This window comes from Desmodus rotundus, chromosome 3 (genome assembly GCF_022682495.2).
Source record: "Desmodus rotundus isolate HL8 chromosome 3, HLdesRot8A.1, whole genome shotgun sequence".
In the NCBI taxonomy this organism is placed as follows: domain Eukaryota; kingdom Metazoa; phylum Chordata; class Mammalia; order Chiroptera; family Phyllostomidae; genus Desmodus; species Desmodus rotundus.
The window spans coordinates 194213333-194225693 of NC_071389.1; the positions used below are offsets into that span (position 1 = coordinate 194213333).

General features: G+C 58.5%; 1 protein-coding gene across 7 annotated transcripts in view; it reads right to left on the reverse strand.

Annotated features, from left to right (window-relative positions):
- The window catches only part of ELFN2 (extracellular leucine rich repeat and fibronectin type III domain containing 2), a 48322-nt gene that overhangs the window by 16673 nt on the left and 19288 nt on the right, over positions 1–12361 (reverse strand). The gene's annotated exons all lie outside the window — the stretch shown is intronic.

A 12361-nucleotide genomic window follows, 5' to 3' on the forward strand; every position in this document is an offset into this window, starting at 1 on the left:
CCCATGACCACGATGGCTCAGGTTCTTCACCCAACACCCTGTCATTCCCTGACCCAGCCAGGCAGACGGGAGGGAAACCCTCGGCGCCCCAGCCAGAAACCTGGGGAGGAGAAGAAAAGGATGCAAGACGGGCTCACGCTGCGCCCACCTGGGACAGCTGAGGGAGGGGCCTGGCTGTGCCTCTGCGCACGGGCTGGAGCCGAGGAGAGACAGGGAAAGGGGGCTAGACCCCAGCCATTCACTCCTTTGCTCCCTCAGTCACTCCAACAATCATTCTTTCAGCACTTCCTGCTGGGAGCTGAGGACTCCCAACCGAAAGACAGTCTCAGGTGGGAGCTCTATGGGGAAGACAGCGAGATAAACAAGCACCTCTCCCCTGACCCAGCCCATGTCCGGGGGGCTGACTCCTGTGGCCCATCCCAGCTTGCATCCAGGGACCCTGCCTTCTGCCTGGACAGGGACAGGGAGGGTGATCTCACTCGCCCTGTAAACCCAGGGACCAACACTGTGCCCAGGAGGTGCCCTTAAATGTTCACCATGAGAACATAAAATAGGGCGCCTGCCCAAGCACAGGGCTGTGACATGGGCCTGGGGCGGGGGAGGGGGGTGGGGGGGCGCATCTCACTTCACCCACCAGCTGTGTGCCAGGCCCGCACACTTAATCCACAACAGCCATGCTGTTACAGCCACTTGAAGGATGAAGAAACGAAGGCTGAGAGAGACTAAGGGATGCGCCCAAGACCCCAAAGCTACAAAGTAGCTCAGCACCCACTGCTCCCCAGAAACAAGACAGGGCTGGTGCACAGAAACTCCCAGTACAGGTGCTCCTAGAACCCCAGGGACGACGTTCGCAGAGTCTGGGGCCATCCCCACCCCCTACCCCCAAACCAGGCGCAGGGGAGGGGTCAGTGCCCTGTTTCCTCATCAAAGCCTCAAATCAGCCCTGGATGGCAGACAGACCCTCACCCACCACCAGTGGAGGAACTGAGGCTCCGAGCGGGGGTGTGGACCAGCCGCAGGCCCAGCATGCTCTGGAGGCCCTCTCTGGTCAGCGCACGGAAGGTCCTCTTGCTGGCTGGTGGTTCCACCTCCAGCCCCTCTGAGATTCATGGGCAAGGCATGTGGACGTGGGCCCAGGCCCGATGCTGCCCCGGCTGGCTGGGTGACTTGGGCGGGGACCCGCCCTCTCTGAGCCCCAGCTTTCCCGAGACTCGTCTCCTCTGCCCCACCCCACACAACTGCTGCATGGAGCCGAGGGGCAGACTGATGAGAGACGCCCCCCACAAACCGAAAGTGCGGTCCACACTTAGGGGAATTTAATTGTCACTGCTGTACTGTCCTTGGCCTTCCTCAGCACTTCTCTGCCCTCTTTTCTAGAAAGGCTGTGACAGCTATCACAGGCACGGACTGTGCCTGCCCCTGTGCTAAGGACTTGTCACCCATTTCGTGCTCAGGGTCCTAGGAAGCAGGTAACATTTTTGTGCCCACTCTGCAGAGGAGGAAATTGAGGCTCAGAGGGACCCAGTGACTTGTTCAAGATCCCACGGCAAGCAGCGAGCGCGCTCAGCCGTGACACCAGCTACGCCCCCGCGTTGTCTGTGTGCTCACCCTCTGTGGCGCCGGGGTCCTCTGCTTCATTAATGCCCACCGGCCCCTCAGTTTCTCCGACTTCCCAGATGTATGAAATATTCACATTTCCATCATCAGCGGCTCACGTACGCCTTTCCAAGGCCTTAGAAGCCCCATTAATCATTCAGACACACCTGCATATTCATTAACTTCCGAATTAATACAGAGTCCCTTATTACTTCAGGCCTGCTGCCTGCATTAAAGACATTCAACTTCATTCATTATTAAACTCCCTGGGTAAATGAGAAATCCCTCCTTCACAGAGGGGGGCGCGCCCAGGCCCGCGCGCAAGCAGGCAGGTCTGCTCCTGGCCCAGCTGCTGTGTGACCTTGAGCCAGGCCCTTACCCTCTCTGGGCCTCCTGTTTGTTGACCGGGTAAAATCAGGCAAAGGACAGTCTCTAAGCACCGCCCAACTCCTCAAAGTCAACCCCATCCTGTCCCATTCTTCTGCAGACTCCTGCGTCCTTCCCTGTGCTCTGTCTTTCTTGGACTCAGATAACCCTCTGTTCTCCGTGAAACAGAGGCGCATCCTCTCTCTAGTCTCCTGATCCTCCCCACCCGTGGCCTCCGCTCACACCGAGGCCTGGGCTTCGCAGACAGTGGGCCTCGGGCCCTGGCACCAGCCTATCACCTCAAGGCCGTCCTCTGTCCCCCAGGCTAAGCTGGCTTGGCAGACTGTGACATGCCCCAAAGCAGAGGCCACTGACTCCACAGCCAGCGAGGATGGGCATCAGCTGCAGCACGACCATAGCGAAAGCAGCAACAATGACAATAACAGCGCCCCGCGTTTCCTGAGCACGGACCAGGCCTTTGCTAAGCCCCGACTTTCCCACCCTTCTTAGAACAACCTCCACTTTACAGGTGGGAAACCAAAGTCGGTGAGGTCCAGGCATCTCCCAGGTAATGCAGGCAACAGCTATAAACCGGGTGTCCCTCACTAGGGGTCCCAGGCGCTTCACCCTCACCCATGCCACCCAAAGGCAGGACCCCCAGATGCCGTCTTGCCCTGGCTCTCTTCTTCCCTGACAGTTCCTCTATGTGCTAACCCTGCCTAATGGAGCTGTGGCCACACAGAGCAGGTCCCCCATTCTCTGGCAGACACCTGATCCATCTCCATTATGCCTGGCACTGAGCAGGCCCGTGGATGAAGCGTGAGAATGCCGCCGCCAGCATGGCCCCGCTGGCTCGGACCTGCCCTCTGCCTCCACCCTACGGCGCCTCTGTGCTGGGCCACTCGCCGCCAGCAGGAGCCGAACAAGCCACCGCCACCTGAAAACGCTTCGCTCCCTGACCAACTGGCTGTGTAACGGTGGGCCCATCACCAAACCTCTCTGTGCCTCGGTCCCATCATCTGAATCACACCTGACTCTGCCCTCTGCCTTATCCCTCATCCCCAATCCACCCCGACACCTGTCTAGGCCACACACCTGTGCGTCCAGGCCGCCAATGGCTCGTATCTGAATGGCAACCACCGCCTCCCAGAACCTGCTGACGTCGCCTGGGTTCCTCCCCTCTGCTCTGTTCAGCTGCCAGACAGCCTCTCAAAACACCATCTATCACGCATCCATGGAAGGCCCACTCTTAAAGCCCTTCCAGAAGCTTCTGTGGCTCCCAGGCTAAAGCCAGAAATCCTCCTTGAAGATCAAGGCACCCCCACAGGACCTGAGCCAGTTGTCCACCCCAGACCCTTCCTCCTGCTTTCTCCCCAAGGCGGCTCCCCACTCTCCTGCAGTGAATGTCTCCACCCTCATCCGACCCTACGATGGGCATCCGTCCCCCCACAGCATCGCGGCCGCCCTGAGGACACAGTGCGTTCCCCACTGCAGCCCCGGCCCCCAGCACGGTGGGAACAGCAACCCTGTCAGGCCGAGACGGCAATCCCCTCGGGCGTGCTGCGGTCAATGCCACCAGGGAACCTGGCCGACCGCAGTGAAGACCTCGCCAGCCTGCGTCTGTGTGCACACACAGCCCCACTCTGAACAGGATGGGTCGTTGGACCACTTCTTCTGTTTTTAATATTTTTAAAAAGATTTTATTGTTTATTTTTAGAGAGAGGAGAAGGGAGGGAGAAAGAGGGAGAGCAACATCAATGTGTGAGAGAAACACTGATCAATTGCTTCTCACATGTGCCCCCACCTGGGGACCTGGCCTGAAACCCTGACCGGGAATCGAAGGCCAGCGGCGCTCAACCCGCTGAGCCACACCAGCCAGGGCAGACCCATTTCTTAAATGGGGAAACTGAGGCCAAGAGGGGTGAAGCCACTTGCCCAAGGGAGGTGGAAGAGCCTGAGATACACCAACATGTAGCCGCGGAGGAGCCATTCCTCACTGCATCTCACCCCAATCTCCCTCCCAGACCCCCTGCTGCCAAGCGCTCTGGGTGCCAGGCTTCCCCTCGCTGGCTCCCTCGCCGCCCTGGCTCTGGGCAGCAAGGACTCAAGCCAGGTCCTTCCCACTTGGGGCTCTGGCATCCACCTGTAGGGGTGGATGAGACACCCGGGGGTCCCTTCTGCTGTAGCATGCTCTCCACAAGCCTGTGGGCCTACTACGCACCAGGCCCTGGGCTGGCAAAACTGGTCTCTGGCCTGTAGGGGACCAGCAAGGGGTGGGAAACCCAGGTTGGAAAGGAGCTTGGAGCACATCCGGGGTTTGGGTACAAGCAGGGTGCGAGTCCCTGCCTGCTGTCACCGAGAGTGCCCCAAGGCCAACAGAAGGCCAGGGCCGCTGGTCCCCAGGCACCCAAAGCTGATGATTAACTGAGAGGGCTTGGCGTCTCTGAGGACCTCCTGCCACCCAAGGTGCTGGGGACCCCCAGAGGGGCTGCTCCCCGCCACACAGACAGACACTCGCGTCTAACAAGCCCCTGCCGCAAACCTGGCCGAGAATTCCTGGCACCAAGCGGAAGAGAGGAAAATGAGCAAGGAACTCGTGGACCAGCAGGGGACTCAGGCAAATGGAAACCTAGTACACACCCACTGGAGATGTCTGCTATTTAAGGAAACCCTCCTGCAAATTGTTTTGTAAAATAAATAACCGGTCTCTAATATCTCTTATAAAATATCTAAATCATCACAGATCGGGGTTGCTTAAAGTAAGGCAACACTCCTGGCCCTCTGGGTGCTTTATCATCAATCACCCACTCTGCGCGTGGGGACCACAGCCAACCCCGCTCTGTCCCAGCCCCCAGCATGAGGGACCAGCTCTCAGCAGGCGCTCAGGAAATTCTGGCCAAGCAGACACCGTTAGCGCACTCATTCCCACGCCGCAGTACGAGAGCTGCTGCCTGTGGGGCACCCCACCACCCCAGGGCGCCTCGCTCGGTCCCCTCCAGACCCTCTGGGGCACTTCAGAGGACGTCAGAGCTGGCAGCTCCCTTAGCACGTCCACACCACTGTCATGTGACGCGGGAGGGAACTGAGGCCCGAGAAGGCAAGGACCTCACCCAAGGCCTCGTGGCCACACCCCATCGCAGTCCGGGCACCCCTCCAAGGCCTAGCCCCTAAACACTGCTGATCCTCTGGGCCCTGCCCCTGACCTTTCTACACCTGGTGGCCTCATGCCCTGGTCACTCAGAGCCCAGCCTTTGCCTGCTGGACACCTCCACAGGTGCCCTCAGACGCCCCAGGCGCGGCCAGTCCAGTCGTCACCTCGTCCAAGCCCTCTCCTGCCCACGTCTCCTGCCAGCCAAGGTTACCGCCACCCCACCTGCTTGCTCCGGCCTCAGATCCCCGCTGCACCCTCTGCTCCTCCCCTCCCTGCCAGCCGGCGCTGATTAGAGCAGCCACCAAGTCTGCCATTTCTGCCCTCAAAATGTCTCCCACGTTTACCCTTTGCTTCCGGCCTCACCGGGACAGGCCACCATCTTCACCCCCCGTTGTCTACTGTGGCCCCCTTCTCCTTTGGCCCCTCTGTACCGCGGCCAGAAGGAATCTTCTAGAGGGCAGCTCTGATGCTTCCTCTCCTGCTCTCGATCTTTCTGGGGCCCCCTGCTGCCCAGGGACAGAAGCCAAGATCCTTACTGGCATTTGGAACTGCTATGAGCTGGGCCCATACCTTCCCACCTCCTGGACCAGCACACAGCCCCCCGCACATTCCCAGCCCACGCCAGGCTGCCCAGCCCTGTGCTGACACACACCCTTCCCTCTCCCTGCCACTCACCACCACCCATCAGTCCCTACCAGCTTCAGCTCAGGCATCACCTCCTCCAGGAAGCCCGCCCCGACCCTAGGCCTGGCTTCACCGCTCCACAGCAACTTCATGTTCACCAGCAATAAGTGGCATCTGCCCCCCCTCGGTCACCATTCCCCTTCCTGAGGGCGAAGAAGGCACCACGTGCCCTTCTGTGCCCAGTGCCAGCAAAAGGCTGGGCTGTGGGGAAGTGAAAAAGCAACAGAACCCCACAGCCCCCAGGCATGTCATTCCCAGAGGGTCTCTGACCCCGCCTACCCACCTCCCTACACACCAAATGGGCTCATCATTAATACTGGTGACAACAGCGCCTCCCAGCTTATTATTATTATTATTATTATTATTATCATCATCATTATTATTATTATAAAACATATGACATTTTCTTTTTTTCTGGAGATTTTATTTATTTATTTTAGAGAGAGGGGAAGGGAGGGAGAAAGAGAGGGAGAGAAGCATCAATGTGTGGTTGCCTCTCGTGTGGCCCCCACTGGGGACCTGGCCTGCAACCCAGGCATGTGCCCTGACTGGGAATCGAACCGGCAACCCTTTGGTTCACAGCCCACACTCAATCCACTGAGCCACACCAGCCAGGGCTATTATTATTATTATTATTATTATTATTATTATTATTATTATAACAACCATTGGAGCACCGGCCAGTGCTGCGGTGCCTGTGCCCACACTGGCCTCCGCTGGCCTCCACTGGCTCAGGTCGTGCGGTGAGGCAGGTGCCGCAAACGTGAGAGAACACGAACAGAACCCTGCCGGAGCCTCACTACACGGGCCCCGGTTACGGACGGAGAGACTGAGGCTCCAGGGCAAGCAGCTGACCTGGGGCCTCGCAGCAGCCCGTGGGAGCCGAGCTAGCCTCCTGCCCAGCTACTCTCCTTGCACTGGATCCAGGAGCTGGCGAGCAGAGGGAGGGGAACCATGTTCACGGAGCATCCTGGGTGGGGCATTCAGGCACCAAGTCTGGGGGCCCAAACAACTTGGATTCAGACCCTTGTTCTGTGCGCCTCCCAGCTGTGTGGCCTCGGGCAGGCTGAACAGCTTCTCTGAGTAGATTTCTCATCTGTCCCTGGGGATGGCAGGCGGCCACACGCGGCCAGTAACGAGGAAGCATCTCTCGGGCAGGGCTGTGGGTGGATTCTCATCTAACCTGCACAGCAGCCCCACAAAAGGCAGGTTCTAAGAGCATCCCCATTTTACAGACAACGAAAGAAGGACCCACCCAGAGGGGTCAGGGGACCCACCCAAAGCCAGGCCGCTGTACGTGCGGAGCTGGGTGCACAGTGCTGGGTGGAGCCTGCGCAGGGGCTGAGTCCTCACTAATGATATTCCTTCCCGGCTCAGACCTTCCCTTTAATCCTTCAAAGGCATCCTGAATAGACTGGCACCCCCACCTGCATTCCTGCCACCTGCTGAGTCCTCCCTTCTACCTCCAGAGTCCAACCCTCACTCTCTGCCGCCCTGATCAAATGCCACCGCCCTCCCTGTGCTCTGTCCCCCTCCCTCCTCTCCACTGCTTTGCCATCACCCATTAATGCACCCCCAGCAGGTGCAGCAGTCTCTTAAAGGAGACCAGAGACCCACACCCAATAACCCTGCCTGCACCCGTGCTCCACACAGGCAGGGAAGCCAGAGAAAGCTTCCCGAAGCACAAGCAGACTTGTGGGTCACTGCCCTGCTCAGAAGCTTCCAGTGCCTCCCTGGTCCTTATCCCAACACTCCAGACCCTTCGTGATCCGGCGTGGCCTTGCCTCTGCACATCTCTCCTCCAACACCCCCGCTATGGAGAATACTATCGCACAAATCACTCCTCACCCTGCACACACATACTCCCCACCAACCTCTGACTCCTCCTTCTCTTGGGTAGCTCCCTCTACCCCCCATCACCAGCTTCCCACCCCTCCAGCCTGACCCAAGAACAGCACCTGTGAGAACTCGCCTCCCCAATTCCTCAGGTCTTCCCACCCTGCGCTCTGTCTGAAACATGTCATCCACACCTGGTTCTAAATGCCCGCGTGCCCCTGCTGATGGAAGACGAACAGTCCAGGCTCTTTCTCTGGCCTGGAGGGCTCTCTTGAGCTCTCCCTCCTCCCCAGAATCCCAGATCCTCCTTCCTGACTCCCTGATGCCCAGGCCCCAGCACTGTGAGCTTCTCACCCTTCTCTGAACTCACACCTCCTAACCTTTAACTTTGAAATGCCCAGGACTGGTATGCCCTCCTGCCCCATCTCCACTTCGTGAATGCCACTCCTTATACAGGACGCAAAGCCACCTCCTACAGGAAGCCCTCCAGCCCAACCAGGTATCTACCTTCCCCCTTGGCTGTGGGATCCCTGGCAGCAGGGACTATTCTCATTCACCCCCAGGTCCCAGCACCTCGCACAATGCTTGGTCCACGTCAGATGCTTTAGAACAATTTGCTCAATAAACTTCCTTCCCTCCCAAGCCTTCCCTGAGCCCCATGGATAGAGGGAACAAGTTCATTCGCCAACACCAGCCGGCATGAACCTGCCCCCTTGTCCCCACCTCCACTGGCCTCCAGTGGCTCACCTGAATTACTGCTGTGGCTGTCACCTTCCTCCCTGCTGCCCCCTCACCTGCCGGCTGCCTTCTGTGGGGTCAGAATAAAATCCTCAGCCTTTCCCAACTTCATTTCCTCATTTTGCCGCTTCCAACCCTTGCTGTATCTGCCCATGGAGTGCAGTCTCTAAGGCCCAGGAGGGCAAGACCCCACTTATTCCTCCCAAGATCCCAAATGCCTACCACAGAACAGGAGTTCAAAAGTCTCCTTGAACAAGTGAGCGAGTGAGTGAGTGAGTGAGTGAGTGATGGGCTCAGGGCCACACGTCTGCCTGGGCCTCAGTTTCCCCTCCTGTAACTGTACACTGCAGTCCTCGTCTTGCCTCCTTTGCAGGGGGATCTGAAGGTGGAGAGCCAGCGACAGATGGCATCAGCCTGGGAGTGCTTTCAAAACCACGAGTCACTACACACCTGGAAGGGACTTTTAATTCCTAAGGAATGAAAACCAAGGCTGAGGTTATGTGTCTCTCTCCCTCATTCACCCAATGCCGTTTCTCAGTGGGGCAGGGGCGGGCACCCACTGCGGTCAGGGCAGGTGGCACTGCCTGCAGGAAGCTACGGCTCCAGGGGAGGCCTGCAGGAGACCAGCAACTGCAAGAGGAGCGCGGGGGAGCTGCAGGGTGCTGGACAAGGTGGCTGAGGCAGGGAGGGGAGTCCAGTAAGACCTCTCAGAGGGAGGGCCACCACACTCTCTGGCCCACAGGAAACAACAGGTCCCCAAAGAGCCAGGTCACCTAACCAAGGGGGCATCCCCTGCCCCAAAAGCCAATGTCATCCCAGATGCGTGGTGTCGTGGAGAGGACCCAACACTATGAGGCTGTGTCACCATTTTACAGGTGAGGACATTGAGGCCCAGAGAGCTAAAGCAACATGCTCATAGCTTTTGGGCAGCAAAGACGGTGGCCTTTAGGCCTCCTGCCCCTTCTGAGACCCCTGGAGAGGCTGGAAACAGTTTCTGGAATATTCAGCCATTCAACTACAGGCCCAGTTGACCCAATGGCTTCCAGGCCAGCTGCCGTCGGACACAGAGAGGAAAGCCACAGCCACAGGAAACAGGGGCCACAGCTGGATCTGAAGAAGTCGCCGAAAACAGCCCAAGCAAACCCTCCAGAGGCAGAGCTGGTTACCCGAGCTGCCCTGGGAGGCGCTGGGAGATTATGCCCTGGGAGATTGCCCCAACTGTGCTGGCCCCGGCAGCCCTCCCTCTAATGCACGCAAATGAAGGGCATCAATTTCTGCTTACTTAACTTCACAAATGTTAACAAGCTCATAAAATATAAGTTATTCTTCCTGAGCTCCACAACACCGTTCGTTCAATTTTGTTTCTCCTCCCTCCCCAGCCTGCTCTGCGAGAGAAAGGAAAAGCTGCCAATTTGGGTGTTTCCCTGCCCACCGGGTTTGCCTTCCCTCTGTCCACCCTGCCCCAAGGAGGCTGCAGGGAAAACCCCCAGATAAGGAATCAAAGGCCCAGGGGTGAGCCCCCGCACCCTCCCCTACAGCTGTGTGACCTTGGGCTCTGACTTACCCTCTCTGGTTTAATTGCCTTGTCTACAGAGTAAGAACCACAGTTGCTCCCTGCCTGCCTCTGGGTTGGTGTGAGGATCAAGCAAGATAATCCCAGCAAAGTGCTTAGCTCTCTCCTGCCACAGAGCAAGCCCTCAATAAATGTCAGCCCTTGTTACTATGTAAAGGAGAGTTAAATACCAGCCCTCTCCCACCCCCCCACCCCCCCACCCCACACCACCACCAAGTTAATCCATTTGTAGAGTTTACCTTCTGGGGCAAGCGGGCAGCTCCAAAGGCAGCCTGAGAATCAGTTTTGTTGGCGGCTCAGCATTGGATACAAATCCCAGTTTGATGCCATCAGGCAGCCCCTGAGCCCTGGCATTTACCACAAACCCCACCACACCCTATCGCCTCACTGGGCCTAGACACACACTTTCACGTGGCCTGGGCTCTGTGGGTGTATGAGTTTGCCAGGCCTAGTTTCTGCCTCTGGTAGCTGTTCTCACTGAAGGCATCATTAGGCCCACTGACAGATAAGGAAACTGAGGCTTAGGGAAGGGCGGCCCACAGTCCTGGCCCATTTTCTCTCCTGAACCTCTGCCTCATCGCACTGCTTGAGAGTCGCCTCCTGGGCACACAACAAAGTGAATGGCCCATTAGCCAAGTGGTTGAAGAGATAGCACTTGGCCTCCAAGGGCTCAGCATGTTCCACGACCAGGTGGGTAGCTGAGCAGGAGCCAGGACCTGCTGGAGCCTCGGCCTCACCCAGCAGTGAGCATGCCAGCCAGGGTGGCACTCCTGTGTGCCAAGCCCAGCAGAGCTCGGTGCTGGGGGCTCCAAAAGATGGGGGATGAGGGCTGGAGCTGGCACATTCCTCTCTGGTCCCCTCTTTGTCCTCCACCTTGCATGCGCCTCTGGGAATGGCCGGCCCTGACCACAAACTGCACCTTGTTTGCAGTGGCACACAAAGCCACCGAGTGGGTACCACAGGCTAGACACCAGGCTGGGGCTTTCCTTGGCACACCCAGTCCGCGAGTTGCGCCCATTTTCAGACAAGAAACTGGAAGCACAGAGAAACTAAGAGATTTCCCCAGGACCACACAGGAAGGAACAGAGCAGGACAGACTGGTGGACGGACCGATGGACAAGGAGGGAGAACACACCCGCTTGTTGGTGTCCAGGTGAGGCCTCGGAGGGGTGCGGGCTTAGAGGGTGAGAGGAACAAGGTTGGGAGGGAGGAGGACGACGAGGAGGACCAAGTCCAGGACCTGTGGCCGGGGGAGGCAGCCCCGTAAGTGCTGTCAGCTATAGAGGCCGGCCCCTCTGACAGCTCCCATCACCGCCCAGCTGCTGCTGCAGCCCTGTGTGCCCATGGCTGGCCTCACTGTATCTCAAGCTCAGGACACTTCTTCCTCTCATCAGTCTCAAACAGCACCTCCCTCCGTGCCTCTGCCAGGCAGGTGGCAAACAAAGTGTGGCTCCTGGCGGTTCGGGGACTTGCCCAAGCTCCCACCAAGCCAAAAGCACAGAGTAGGGGCTCGAACCGAGTGCGTGGACATCCTCATCCTCTCCCTCCAGAAACCACCAGCTGAGGCAGGGAGAGAGGGTGGGGCCAGGGCCTGGGATGGGCGGGGCCGTGAGGCAGGGGTGGGGCCTGGTGGTGGAGGGCGGGCTAAGAGAAAAGGCTAGATCTTGTCCGGTCCTGGTTGCCCTAGCAACAGGATTAATTAATTCCAACTCCAGCTCCATCTGTGCCTTGGCTGGATGGGTGGTTTGGGCTCGCGGGTGTTTGTTTTGAAGAAAGGGGAAAGAAGGGAGAGGCAATGGGAAGCTGTGGTCCCCGGGGGCTGGCAAGGGGCTGACACCAACCCCCTTCAAACGTAGCGTCCCCGCCCCCAGAAGGAAGAGGCAGGCTCAGCCTCTGGAGACCATCACAGACCTCCTCCTCCGTGGAGGCGGCTCAGCCCAGCCCAATCAGCGCCTGTCACAGACAGCAGACAGCAGTGCCTGTGGTGTGTACACACGTGTGCACACACATGCACACACCGGGGAGGACACGGGCTTCACAGTGAGGGAGGCTTGGGTTCAGATGCAGGGTCACCTGAGGGGTCTCGTCTGTCCTGGGGGAAGGCTTTCCTGAAGGTGATCCCGGCCAAGGAATTGCCTACACAGTGCCCAGAGGGTGGCACTTTTGAGGAACTGGATCAGAGAGAGAGAGGGAGCCCCGAGGCAGCAGCCCCGAGGCTCAGCCAAGTCCCGATGGGTCTCGAAAGCCAGGGTAAGGGTTCTGGATCTTAGCCCAAGGACAGCAGGAGCCAGTGACGTGCTGGGGAGTTCATGCCGATGACAGAAAGGTACAGAATGAATTGGAGGAGTGAGGGCGACGACCCAGGTCCGGGATGGGGATTTGGTGCGGGCGAGGGCCTCGGGTAGGCAGGCGATGGG